The sequence below is a fragment of the Mus pahari genome, chromosome 5, assembly GCF_900095145.1.
Source record: "Mus pahari chromosome 5, PAHARI_EIJ_v1.1, whole genome shotgun sequence".
Classification (NCBI taxonomy): Eukaryota; Metazoa; Chordata; class Mammalia; order Rodentia; family Muridae; genus Mus; species Mus pahari.
The window spans coordinates 142,451,219-142,465,871 of record NC_034594.1 but is presented as its reverse complement, the minus strand read 5'-3'; the positions used below and the strand labels follow the sequence as shown (position 1 = coordinate 142,465,871).

At 44.0% G+C, this 14,653-nt stretch overlaps 1 protein-coding gene across 4 annotated transcripts in view; it reads left to right on the top strand.

The window, feature by feature from the left end:
- The window catches only part of Ddr2 (discoidin domain receptor tyrosine kinase 2), a 130,454-nt gene that overhangs the window by 26,106 nt on the left and 89,695 nt on the right, over positions 1 to 14,653 (top strand). The window contains exon 1 of one of the 4 annotated variants that reach the window (XM_029538726.1): positions 431 to 496. The exons of the other annotated variants lie outside the window; for them this stretch is intronic. The gene's annotated coding sequence lies outside the window, so the exon portion shown is untranslated. Of the gene's footprint in view, positions 1 to 430; positions 497 to 14,653 lie in introns of those variants that run through there. 4 annotated transcript variants of the gene reach the window in all.

The following is a 14,653-nucleotide window of genomic DNA, read 5'->3' as shown; positions in this document are numbered from 1 at the left end:
CATATGTATGCCAGCACATATGTGCATGCGTGCACAAACACAGACACCCACAATCCTTTGCACGGGCTCATCATCACCTGCATTTTCTTTCTATTGGAGAAGCAGTGTTAGTCCCCGCCCACTTCTGGTCTGGCTTCTGGGTAGCCAGATTCAGATGTTTCCTTCTTTTAATTTCCTGGGGAAAAATCCCACCACCTGTGTCTTATTTGGGGTTTTTGAACTGTGAGATGATGGCACCCACAGTTCCTAGAATAGCTGCACCCGTACGCCAAGCGTACGAGACTGCACACAACGACGGAAGACAGGATTCAGGGCAAGGAACTTCAGAGGCGCTGGGATCAGGCATCTGCTCCACAAACACAGAGCAGAGTCCGGAGGTTGTGGGAGGAGAAGGCAGGGCTTCACTGACTCACTCAAGGATGTGGCACACTGTTCTGATCTGCAAGTCGTGAGGGACCTAGCCTGGCTTTTCTTCGAGAACGACATTTCAAAGGAGGTAGGCATAGGAGGAAGCAGAATTCCCTGGCACCCAGGAGGGTCTATGTGGGATTCTATAAGAATCTGCTACAGCCCTGGGAGTTCAAATTCCCTCTTTTCTACCCCCTCTGTCTGCATAGCTTAGCACCGGAATGATTCTTTGAGAAGGTAGGGTAGGCACAAATTCAAAGTCCTTTCTTCGCTTCAGTTCTAGAGTCTGGCTTGTATCTTGCCAATTCTGGGAGATTATAGGAATGAGTTAGAACTTGCCTGGAAAACTACCTGATGTCTTCCATGGACACCTCAGGGAATTCCTTAAAATATTTAACTTTCCTTATGTCTATTTTAGTGCTAAAGAAGATTTCATCCTACTGATCCCATGGTGTTTTATGTTGTGGCTTATTCATTTATAACCTTATAATAATAATAATAATAATAATAATAATAATAATAATAATAATAAGTATTTTTCAGTGTAATAATAATAACTATTATTATTACACTGAAAAATACTAGACGTTCGCTCCCATGTAAGTGTTAAAGACTATAGGAAAACTTGATCTCATCACACTGTGTAAGAAAGGCTGGAAGGGAAAGCAGCTAGGAGCTGCGGGTGCCTGGATGGGTAGCCCAGTGAGAGAGCAAGGGGGCCTGCAGCCAAACAATGCCAAGCAGAAGAGAAAGGAAGAGGCTCTGCCCTCACCGGAGAGTGACTACAGTAACTCTGGGAGGAACAAACGAGGCACAGCCTTCTGTGGCTACAGAGCGAGGGACAGTGATTGCATCCAAGGGAAAACATCGTGGAAAGCACAGGCCTCTAGGATGAAGAAAACACCATTAATCTTTGGCAGTTGTTGCAAAATTGTACTTTCCAAAGCCTTGGTCAAGGATGCAGAAGCCTCAGGATGAGCCCATGGATGCCGTGCTAGGAAATGTGCAGTGGAATTCCCCTTCATAAATGCTAGAGGCTGGGAGGGCCTCTGAGAAGAGGAAAGAGCCGTAGCACTGCGGGGAAGACAGCAGAACATGGGCATGGCAAGGAGTAGCCAAGGAGCGAGAGATGGAGAGTTTTTTCCTTTCTTAAACATGGGGAATATTTATTAATTAATAAACCTATTAAAATAGAAGTTGCTTTCATTCGATAAAAATCTCTAATTCTTTCTGATCCTAAAATCATATACTTTTTAATATATTAAGTAACAAAAAGTAGAAACCAACCAGACAAGATTTACGAGTGACCTTAAAAAGTATCCATACTGTTTAAGAATTTTTGTTTTATGAATGCACCAAGGGGTTGCTCTGAAAGGAGCTGGCTTTATACACAAAGAAACTCATTACAACATTTTTTGTATATATAAAAAACGAATGTTGTAAATTGCCGATTTTGAGGTCAAAATTTTATGTGTGTGTGAAAAATCTATCAATCAGTGATGCTCTCTTGGAGTGTGAGATAACACAAGGTGACCTTTGTATTTTTAAATGAAATAAAAATAGAAGTTAACAAAGTTATACAAAAAGTACACAATCAATGCATACATATGCCCACATGTTGATGTTCTACTTTGGTTCCCCATTGACATAATACAACACCACGAGAGAAAGCAACTTGAAGAGGAAGGAGTGCCTTTAGCTTCCAGGTTAGAGTCCATGACTGAGGGAAGCCAGGGCGGGAGCACAGGGCAGGAACCTGGAGGCAGGCGCTGAAGCTGTACCTCAATGCTTTGTTCCTAGGCTCCTGTTCAGCTAGCATGTTTGTACCTCATAGGATCACCTGCTCTGCAGGGACACTGCTCACAATGTGCTGGGCCCTCCGGCATCAATTAGCAATCAAGAAGATGTCCCCAGACATCTTCACAGGCCAATGTGATGGAGGTAATTCCTCAGTTGAGGAGCCCTCTTCTTGGGTTTGTCAAGTTGATCATTAAGAGCAGCCATCATAGTGAAGTGTGTTTGCTTACAGATGAAGGCTAGGGGTGCATCCTTGGTTCTTTACATAATTAAACTGTCATAAATGTGTGTGAGATTATTTTTTATGTGAGAAAAGGAATACATAACCTTATATAACATTTGAAGAGGGGGAGATGTTATGAAAGTATCTTTTTTCTCTCTAGAGGGAATACTTAAAAATCCTGGGGATTTTCTTCTTTTACATGTATCAATCCAATCCTAGCTAAACAACAACAACAACAACAACAACAACAAAATGCAGGGTTTGTATGTGTGCACCCCTCAAACCTATGGGGTGCTCTGTGACTTCCATGGAAAACAAGGTCTACACTGCTTGGCTTGCTGTCCACAGTGGGAACTGAATCCCAGGGAATATCAGTTACCGCAGTGCATTGTCTTTAAGATTCTCTATTTCCACCATGCCCAGTTTCCCATATTGGAACTTGCATTTGCTCTTGGGGACACCATGTTCCCCGGGCATGTGTTAAGCACTATAAAGTGCTCCAATACTTCTTACAATGTGACCAGGTCGGCCCATCTGTGTGAGCTGGCAGATCAGTTCCTTCTCAGACCCTGACACACAGTGTGCCTGTACATCAGAGACTCTGAGGATAATCACTAAGTTGTCCAATAGTTTTATAGCTGAGTGAGCCTTGTTTCTAGCTTTCCCATCCATACCTCCTCACAGGCTATGGCTGCAAGAAGTGACATTTCCCTCATTTCCACTTTTCAGATGCAACACTTTCTTCACCCATCCCATGTCCCATTTCCTTCTTGATTCATTCCCAGTGGTTTCAATTAATAGTGGCTATGTATGAAATTTTGACCATTCACATACTGTTTTTTTTCTTTTAAATTAAAACCATAGCACATGCCAAGAATATAACAGACAGTATAATTGGGATTAGAATTCAACACCAATGGGTAGAAGGACTTAATTAAATGGTCTTTTAGACAGAGATGAAATGTCTCTAAATCTCTCATCTTATTAGCAGCACAGAAGGACTATGAATTTCTTGTTTGTCTTTCTGGAACCAAGTACTGTGCAAAACACATGGTGGACATTCCTTAAGTGTTTGTAAGATGAATGGATGAGCAGCAGAGGAGGACAGCTTTGCTGGCACAGGAGTAGTGTGGACTACAGAAGGGGTTCAGTGCCACAGCAGACTGGGTGATGGGAAATTGCTCAGACTTAATCAGTTCTTAGTTAGTTCTTCCAGCTCTTTAAAAGCATGTGAATGTGTGTGTGTGTGTGTGTGTGTGTGTGTGTGTGTGTGTGTGTGTACATGGGGGAGAAGACTTGGCAGATAAGAATGCCTCCCTTTGGACGGTACACACTTGTAAGTCCAGATACTCCTACTCTAGAGGCTGAGGAGGAGGGATCCCAAGTTTAAGGCCTGTGTGGACTACAGAGTAAGTTCAAGACCAACCTGGATACATTTACGAGTCCCTTTCTCAAAATAAAAAGGGAAGGGAAGATCAGGGACAGAACTCCATGGGAGAGTTCTTGTCTAGCTTGCATGACAACCTGTCTGAATCCTCAATATTGTCAAAACCACTTTCGCCTTAAGGAGTGTGGATGTGTCCTCTGATACATGATGAAACCTGACACTTAAACAGCATTTCACTTCCTTTAGGGTTTTGTTATTCGTGTTAAAAAATCCCCCAAACAAGTCATTGTCATACTAACCTTAGCCCACCACTCAAAAATTAAATAATGTGAACTCCCTTCCTTGGCATGTCTCCTAATGCTGCTTGCCTTAACCTTACAGCTCCTGGCATGTTCCCAAAGTCACAAAGATTGTAGCTCTGTGTGCATCTGCTATTGTAAAAATAGAACCATCTCTGCCTCTCTTTCCCTCTCCGAATCAACTATGGCTTGAATGAAAACAAGATTCCTCACTGTTGGAGTGAACCATAATTTATCACCTGTCACCATCAACTGGTGATTTGTGATTGCAAACATCATTCTGTGACCTCCTTATGCACGTACACCCATAAACCTGGGGGAAGAGCTGACTTTGTTAACAAGTTATTTGAGCACTTACTACTCTCCTGACTCATAAACACACCATTGGGAGGGAGGGTAGAGATGGCTACTTCGGTTACAGATGAAGAAAACACAGTAAACGTATGGGAGGAGTAGCCTGCTCGAGACACAAACAGACTCACAGCTCAATTGTACCAGATCTAGATTTTCTGATAATGTAAACTGTGGCTGGCTCAGAGCTCCTTTGATCCCACTTCAACAAAACCATGAGAGATTTTATTGAATAAATCCAAAACCATGAGGAGAGGGGGGGGGACCAGTAAGCAGACTCTTGCCCTCTTCCCCAGTCTCAAGACCAAATTCATTTGAAAGGTATAATTAGGAGCAAATACATTAGTGGTGAGAGGGGTCAGCATGGGATGATTGTCCTACAACTCATGACCATCCCTTTTGCAACGTCTCCAATATGGCACCCAAAGAGTATGGGTGTAGCTTAGGTTGCCTAGGGGCAGCAGGAGAATGTGGAAGGATGTGCATACTAAGGAGGCCACTACTCTCACCCTGGAGGGAAGTGTTTTAGGGGGGGTCTGTAGGTATCTGGTTAGGATCAGTTTTAATGGCACTTTCCTCAATTCTCTACTGGAAGTACCAGCTTTGTCATTAAAATTCACAGATGCACTGAGTTGTCACTCAAGAGCAGAGGAGGGAGGCTGGACAAAAGGAGAACAATTCAATGTGGACACAGTGGGAAAACCTTAGGGAACCTGGAGTGGGACTAGGGGTGTGGGGGAATCACGTTCCTTGGGTACAGACTTAAAGATGCTAAAAGGAAAAAAAAAATCAGAAACCAAGATTAACACTACCTTAACTCAACCTTTAGTGTATCAATCATTCGGCAGCTAACAAGCTATGGGCAGAAGCCTCTTTGTAAGTGAGAGTTTATAGAAAAAGCCATTGGAGATGAAAAGTCAATAGCAGGAGAGTCAAGCTTATGCCCTGATGTTTAAAATCCTGAGTTGAGCCTATGAATGTTAGACTCACGAAACCTTAGCCTGAGATCTATGAGAAAACATTTCTGAAGGAAAAGAACAGTGGATTTGACTGTTTCTGTTATTTAGTTGTCTAGAGATTCTATGACGAGTGACCAGAAGCAGAGTGTTTAAGGAAACTTCCAGACTCACAAATCTGGAGAAAATGCAATACCAAGCTGTGGAACAGAGCCAAGGTTGTTCTGGAGGTTCCAGGGAGGTAGCCCACCTCCACCCTCCGGCTTCTCGTGCCTCCTGAACCCATGCAGTCTTACCTGTGTGGTCATCTAGCCTCCTCCTGTGGTTGCCTGTTTTTTGTTTTGTTTTGTTTTTGTTGTTTTGTTTTTTTTTTTTCATAAAGATCCATTGGATGATATCTACTCCAGAAGGTGAAAAGTCAGAGCGTCTCCCGTGTCCCTGTATGCATGGTAGGTCCTACATGCAGGCAGAGTCAGGACTCGAACAAATCTTTCTTGAGGTACAGGGCACACCTCCAGCAGCTCGCTATTAGGCAGGGACATTTCACTTCATGTAGAAGCATATGCTTGGCTTGCAGGAGTGGTGATGGATTGGGGAAACAGACCTTTCATAATTTAAATTCCTAACGGAATGAAAGGTAGGTCCACTGGGATGCTTATATTCCAGTCTCAATAATTGACACCAGCAGGCACAGGATTCTATGAGAAGATCTGATTTCAAGTACTCAGCTGATAATGATCGGGAAACGTTTATACTAAATTATACATTTCTTTTGTTAACTTTTTCCTTTGAGTACAAGCAATTTATTAAATTATTTCTATTACTACCAAGTGTAATAAATTTCAGATTTTTTTTTTTTAAAACAAAAGTAAACTCACTGGTTGGGGCAAAAATGCCCTCTGTCAAATCTGGTGCTCTGATTTTTTTTTAAAAAAGATTTATTTATTATATGTAAGTACACTGTAGCTGTCTTCAGACACTCCAGAAGAGGGAGTCAGATCTTGTTACAGATGGTTGTGAGNCACCATGTGGTTGCTAGGATTTGAACTCCGGACCATTTGGAAGAGCAGTTGGGTGCTCTTACCCACTGAGCCATCTCACCAGCCCTGGTGCTCTGATTTTTAGTTACAGCATGTGGCTGTTGCACCTGGGATGCTGGTTAAAGCAGTTTGCTTTCTTAAAGTGGTTCACGTCCTTCCTGTAACCTCATTCATATAAATGATTTGCTTTGTAAATTTTTTTTTTATAGTGGAAAGGTAAAATTGAATTCACCCTAGTTTAATTCAGTTTTTTTTCTTACTACTTGCTAAAAATAAGCAGAACCTCAATAAATATATAATCTAGAATTTGGATTAGGTGGATGTAGGATATTTTGGGTTTCCCATCCTGGGTGAGAATTTAAATTTACTTTCATGCCCAATATTTATCTACTAGTGTTAAGTCCGAACTTGTCTAGTGACAGGGAAATGAGTGGGGTGAAGTGAGGGTCTTCAAATCTGAGATTCCTATAAGAGCCCAAGGTGACAGAATCGAAGAGGAGACTATCTATGACATTTGAAAGAAAAGATTATGTACTTATCCTTAAAGTATAAATAAAATTTATCATTTTCTCCAATTAATAGACATCAAAGACATTTCATACCATGTTATACTGTTGTCACTCTTACAGGAGGCACCCACTGGTGCTTAAAACTTGTAGTTTTAGGTCCTTGATTGGATCTTGTTAAAGGGGCTACCCATATCTTGCCCATACAGGGCACATTTCTGATATTTTTGATGATTGTGTTTCAGTTTAGTTGATTTTCTTTGTAGTCTCATACTCTTTGTGTATTTAACCACATTGTTCCTAGCAAAGGTTCTGGGTCTTCATTAGACTGCAAGAAGTGACCATGGTAGCCATTAGCTTCTAGAAGCTCCTTAGAAAGGGACGGGGTTTCATGAGCACCCCTTGTCCATGATGGTGTGTTGGAAGGCATGTGCATCTGTCTTGTGACAGAACCCATGGCTGCTGTGTGCGCATGACTGTAATTTTCATGTCCTATCCAGACGAGTGTTCTCCAACACTGCTCCTCATCCTCTGCCATGAACAGTCTGTCTGTCCCCCTCTTCCACAATGTTCCACAATTGGAGGGGGTGATGTGAATGCCCTGTGCAGAGAGTATTTTTAATGAAACATATTCATTTCTGTCTTCTCACAAGGTTTCTCTCCAGGGCACTGAGCTAACAAAGTATGGATGCTTTGTCAGCCCACCAGCAGTGCAGAGGCAGGTCAGACTTACGGTCCTGGTTCCTTTTTTTTTCATAAAATTAGTAATTCCCTATTGTGCTTTCTCAGTCCTTTATCGTATTTCCAGAAGATTCCATCTCAACAGTCTTCTGTATGTGCTAAGACACATGAGTGCTATTGTGAAGTCAACCTTACATGTCTGCAATGAGGAATTCTGCTGGGGCTCCGGTTTCAAACAGATAATCATGAAAGCCAATTATGTCATATTTTGTAACTGTTGCTGTTCTTCTTAATTTCTCCACATTTAAAATTATTAGAATTTTGGTTATTACCTTATGCATTCATTTTCTTATTGCTATAACCAAATGCCTCTTAAGGAACCACTTAAGAGATGGCTATTTCAGCTTATGGTTTGAGGGAATAGTCTATCAAGGAATAGAAGGTATGTGAGCAGGTGGCCCTGTGGCCTCTGGTCACTTTGATTTTATACTCAAGAAGCAGGAAGTGGGCAGGAAACAGAACTGGGCTACCAAACCTCAAGGTCTTCCCCTGAAGTGATTCACTTGCTCTAGCAAGACTCTGCCTCTGAAAATTCCCTTAACTTTCCACAACAGCTGAGGACCAAGTGTTCAAACACGTGAGCCTGGAGGGGGCCTTCACATCTAAGCCACAGCTCCCTCGAGTTTGTAGCTTCTAAAACAGACCCTCTCTGTGAACAAAAGGCATCTGCTTTGATGCATATCTTCTCCATCCCATTTGTGAAGGTGAATGGAAAGAACATACTTAGTTGTGCATGGCTGGAGTCAGAGCTTCAAAGATGTAAGCTAGACTTAATAGCACGGGAATGAAAGAAGAAAGTTTATAAGGTGCCCTCTCTGTGCCCTTCCGTATCTTTCTGCAGTTTCTGACCTACTTCCTGGAAGTCCTTGTGCTTCAGGGCTACTCTTGACTTCCTTGCTTAGAAGCTTGCTGTTCTATACTATTCTCTCTCTCTCTCTCTCTCTCTCTCTCTCTCTCTCTCTCTCTCTCTCTCTCTCTCTCTCACACACACACACACACACACACACACACACATCCCTCATTCGAACATTTTTGGATCTTAGTTAACCCCAGATGTAGTCAAGAGGACAACCAAGAATCGCCATCACAACCACCAACAACTTGTCTAACACAGATTGGAAGACTTCAAAGGATATTGGCAGAAGTCAGCTCGGCCCATGCCTCTGACTCCGGCTGCTTTAGACAGGAGCAAACTTCTGGCTGCTTCAGTTATCGGCTGATAGTGGCTTCCATGGTTAGGAAGGGTTAGCAGCTTCTCCCGGCCTTGCCAGAGCCAAGTGGTTATGTTTGGGGAGGAGTGGGAACGCTCATTTCAGGGATTTGACTCTGGTACAAAGCCCGAGGGTGCGATGTTGCTTTTTCCTTCAGCCACAGTAAACATCTTATGCTCGGTATGGTGGTTGAACTGCTGGATTGAGTCTTTGGTTTCAGTGCCAGGAGGTTCACAGTAAATGAGAGGTGTGGGCTCTCAGGAAAGAGTGGCTGTGGCCTGGCCTCTCTGCACCCTGTCAATAAACACACACACACACACACACACACACACACACACACACACACACACACGCACACACACATTCTGCAACACAGGTGTGCATCACAGAGAGGTGTTTTCTAGAGCTTGAGAGCTGCCATGAGAAACAGGCTGACATGTGGGTCCAGGGAGGCAGGGAGTGTGGAGAAATAGAATAGGGCCAAGAATGACCTTTTAGCTTCCATAATCCCAGCTTTCCCACTTCTGCCCTTATTTGTGCCATAATCAGGACACATAAATTAAGTTCCAGGCCAGGCGCAGGGCTGTCAGAGTTTGGTAGTGAACTAGACACACACGAATTTTTACCTTCCACCGCTTAACTGTTGAGCAATTTGAATGAATGGCAACTGATCAAGTCATTAGCACCTGTTCAGTGTGTGGCTGTGATAGAGGAAGTGGGGAGTGGCCTGTGGGGGAGTTCCATCCCTGGAGGCAGTGACCAATTCCAATACTTGTCCTACTCCGGAGTCAAATCTTTTAAGCATCTTCTTTTCTTCCTCCAAGTCTCCTTCCTTGCGCTTCTCAGGATGCCCCAGATTTCCGACCCTTCTTTTCAGGACCTTTCTCACAGATCAGCCTCTCCGACTTGATAGTCCCTTTAGGCGCTTGTCTTGGACCAGCAGTTGCGGTCTGGACAATTGTGTCAAAGGTAGACCGGTGAAGAACTCACTCTCCATTGTATCCCTCCATCCTTTTCTGCCTCTGACAGGTTTATCTGCCTTCTTGTCACCCCAGCTGCAAGCTTTGTGGTGTTTGGCTACCCATTTCTGCCATCCACACAGTCACTTCCTTCATCCTACCCGCCCTGTGCCACTTCTCTCTCTCTTGCTGTTCATTTCTCGCTTACAACATTGTGGGGATCTAGGACACTCTGCGCAGCCGCAGCTGCAGTGCTGTACTCCCTGTGTTCTCTGCAACTCTGCTGCTGTTTCTGGTCTCTTTAGCTCAGGGGATTCTCCTCCGGAAACTCCAGAGCTCACGATTTTTGTCTTCAGAGCTCGTCTCTGTCACTGGTAACTTTCCAGCGGACTGTTGCTGAGCTCTGCATGTAGACATCTGGTTTCTAAACCCGGCACTGCCTGCCTGACTCCCGGTTCACCTGGGCATGTTCTTACTCACGTGTGCTGTGGTCATTCTGTGAACTCACCGCGTTCCTCTCATAGAGCAGTGGCTGGGATGAAATGAGTCAGCGCACGTGCAGTAAAAAGTGTCTGACGTCACAGCACTCCGTGGTGGTGCACTTCCTCTTTGTCGCAGGGTTTCTAGTGTAGTGACACAGCAGCGTGACCAAAGGAAACCCGAGGAGAAAAGGGGGTTATTTCATTTTGTGTTTCCACATTACAGCCCACCATCAAAGGAAGGCAGAGAAGGAACCCAAGGCATCTTAGGATCCTGGAGTCAGGAACTGAAGGCCATGGAGGGATGCTGACGACTGGCTTGCTTTCCATAGCTGGCTCATCCTGCTTTCTTATACCAGGACCACGGGCCCAGAAATAGCACCATCCATAGTGGGCTGTGTCCCACTTCAATCCTTAATCCAGAAAATGCCCCACAGACTTGCCTACAGTCAGTCTGATGGAGGCGTTTTCTCAGCCGAGGTTCCTCTTTCCAGAGGACTCTAACTTGTGTCAAGTTGACAAGAAAACTAGCTCAGACACTGCTAAGGCCTCGCGTTTTGGCTTTTATGGCTAATTACTCAGTATTTTTCTGAATCGTTTATAGCATTGCTCACAAAATAGTTTCCCGGATCCACATCATATCGCTGACTATGCTTCTTGTGACAACCAAGTAACTGCCCGAAAGCACCTTAAGTGAGGTGAGGTTTATTTTGATCAGGGCGTAAAGGAATCCAGTCCTTCAGTGGTATGGAAGGAGTGCTGGCAGGTGGCTCTGTGGTGGCAGCTACTTGATTTCATCCCAGCGGAGCTGTTGGCAGAACTGGAGCAGGAAGTAGGGCCAGGCTAGAAACCTCAAGGCCCACTCTCTCAGAGGCCCACTTCCGAGGCTAACCTCCATCCCTCAGAGGTTCTAAGTCCTCCCCAAACAATGTCATCAGTTGGTGTCCAGTTCTTCAAACATACAAGCCCAAGAGGGGACATTTCATATATAAACTATAGGATTTGTCTTTCTCCAGTCACACACACACATTATGCACGTGTGCTATTTATATGCTAAATAAACACATGATTTGTATGTAGACTTTAGTTTTTAATCAGATCGACATTTTGATGATGTTTCTAAATAAAAGATTTAGACAAGTCTCCACCCAGTCTGTTACTATAATGAGAGATATAATGCTTTTAACTTTTACTTTGTGTATGTGAATACACAGCATGTGTGCCATGACACAGGAGTGTAGGCCAGATGACAACCTTTGGTGTCAGCCTTTGTGCTCCATCCTCTTGAGTCAAGGTCTTTTCTGCTGTTTCTCATGACATACCCAGGACTAGCTGGCCTCAAGTTCTAGGAATTTCCATCTTTGTCTTCCATTTTGCAGCAAGAACTCAAGGACAAAGGGGGCTGTGCCGCTGGTGCCTCATGGGTTCTGGAGGATCCAAGCGTAGGTTCTCACTCAGCAAGAACTTTACCCATTGAGCCATGCCCCCAGCCCGAGATCCCCTCCACCAGTGGATGCTTGTTCTCATAAAGGGGTGCTGTGCTGACTGGTTTATGTGAAAGTTTGCAGTGGGCCTGATCTCAGGGCCTCTCTGTCCTGTGACATGAGCACACTTGGAGACATGTAGACCTCAGAGATGAGCACATGGGAGCGATTTCTGCAAAGAAAATAGCAATGTGAGGGTGTGCCAGGGACTTCAGGTTCACAGAGTATAATTAGGACATTTCTCAAATCACTGCCCACTGTAATTTCATTGTTACGTATATTCTTTAATTATGGGCTCTAATAGTCCAGTTTAGTTCTGTAATTAGATATAAGGACATTAATTTCAGAGACATAACAATCAGCTCAAATGTACTTCTAAATTCTTTCCCATATCCTACCTTACAAGGAAAATTAATGCACCATAAAAATGTGTGCACGGAAAGAGCTTTCCAGAGGCCAGCTTCGAGGAGCCTGGACGCATTTTCACACAAGAGGCTTGGGTTCAGGGAAGACATGAGACTTTTACCTGGGCTCCATTTCCCTATTGACTGTCTGTCTCATTTCTGATAGGCCAAGTCCAGACTATGGAGGGCAGAGAGGAACCCCTCAATTCACATCGAATCTGTATCTCTCAACTGGAACACTTAGTGACCCCAAAGCTTGATGAGTCATGGGGAAAGGAAGGAACAGTTAGGGCAACTGTGCCCATATGCAAATAAAAATCATGCCGGCCTCATGAAGCTGAATGCACCATTTTCCAGCAAGTCACAAGGGAAACAAATGGACTTGTTTCATCTACAGTGCCTACATATGTACCCATTGCCCCCGTTCATAACTTGGGTCTTCCCAGCCTCCAGGGACCCTCTTAAAGCTATGCAATGAACTCTATTTAAAGCTTCCACCCAGGAGGGGAAAAGAGCAGTCTTTGTGCCTGACTCTCTTTATTAATGTTTTTCAGTTTTATCTAGGTTACCTCGAATGGCAGGGTTTCATCCCTGTCATGGAAGAGTATTTTATTGCATATATGTCCTACATTTTCTTTATCCATTCTTTCATCAGTGGACATTGGGGTTCCATTTCTTAGCCATTGGGCTGCAATCCATTGGAAGGTATAGTGTCTGAACACACTGGTTTCCTTTCTTGTGTTTTGTTTTCTTTGTACAGGCACCCAGTAGAGAGGGATAGATAGCTCAATCATGTGGTAATTCTGGTTTTAGTTTTTCAAGGAACTTCTGTGACATTTGCGTAATTAATCAGTTCTTGTGAACACATAATTTATAATATAGGTTTCAATATATAACATATAAATATAGGTTAGGGTTTAAGATCTGCTTCTGCTACTTACTAGTCTAAAGGTCAACTACTGCAGGGCACTGCACAGAGATGATTCTTATTTGCTAATTACATTGCAGCGAGGATTCATAAATCTACTGTCAGTGTCGGAAACCCTCAAAACTCATTTCTTCTCTATGATCACCTTAGCTGCGAGAGACAATGAACACCCAAGCATGCTATCATGAGTGCTGTCATGGAAGGAATGCTGCCTCCTCTGCAAGAACATGCTAGAAGATTCTCATGACTAAAGGGTCATGCTGGGTGCCAAACACACAGAGTTCAAAGGATGGTAGAAAGAAGCAGGTGGATCAGTGAGTGGAAGACGGGCACCAGAGTCTGACACAGCACTTAACCACAGGCTAAGTGGTATCATGGGAAATATTTGGTCAGTTCTCCAGGGGGCATGATGATGCATGAGAATATCGGTGATCATGGCCATGTCACTGTGTACAGGAAGGTTTCTCTCTGTGTGTGCATACGTGCATACTTGTGTGTGCGCACATGTGTATGTGTGTATGTATGCATGTGTGCATGCATCTCTGTGTATGTATACATGACTGACTTGGGGGTATGGGGACATGACTGTACACAGCAGGAAATGAATGAAAGTCAGAAGACAATCTCAAGTGTCAGTCCTCAGGTGACTCCCATTTTTTGTTTGAGATAAGGTCTGTCACTGGCATGGGACTTCAATGTGTAGGCTAGGCTAACTGGCCCCTGAGCTTCTGAAGATCTGCCTGTTTCTGTTTCCCATTTCGCTGTTTCTAGGATTGTGAGGATCTGCCACCATCCTTGACTTTTGACATGGGTTTAAGGGATCCAGACTCAGGTCCATGATCTTGTGAGGGGTCATCTCCCCAGCTTGAGCCCCTGGTAAGCTTACCAGGCAAACTGAGAGATGAGCAAAAACGACAGCCTGGAGCTGACTGGTGACTTTTAAGGAACCACATTTCCCAGGTCTGTCAACTCATCGATAGATATGTGGGTTATTTCCATTTGCATTGGAAAGCATAAGCTAAGGCCAAAGGCTTGCACACTAGGCGCCTAGCTGATGTCCACTTAATAAACAGATAAAAAGGGCTGAAAGGAAGTTGGGATGTTGGAAGGACTGGGGTCATGTTTGCCCCCATGTTCTTTTTGTTTGCCATGTTTGCCAGGGTAAGTGACAGATAAAGAACCAAGTGTCATGGTCAATGTGGACTTCAGAGACAACACCTTGGTTTACAGAACAGAGAGTGGATTGATGAGAATGACAGAGGCTTTGAGCATGGATAGACAGGGAAGGCAGCTGAGCTGTGCAGGGACAAGAAAGCACACACAGGAAGGGTGGTCAGAGTCTCACAGAACTCAGAGAAAGTACATGGCCTGGAAAGGGTAGGCAGGCAAAAGTAGAGGTGGATCTCAGTGTAAGCATTGATTGTAATGTGAGAATGATGGTAACTGGAGAGAGAGAGAGAGAGACAGAGAGAGAGAGAGA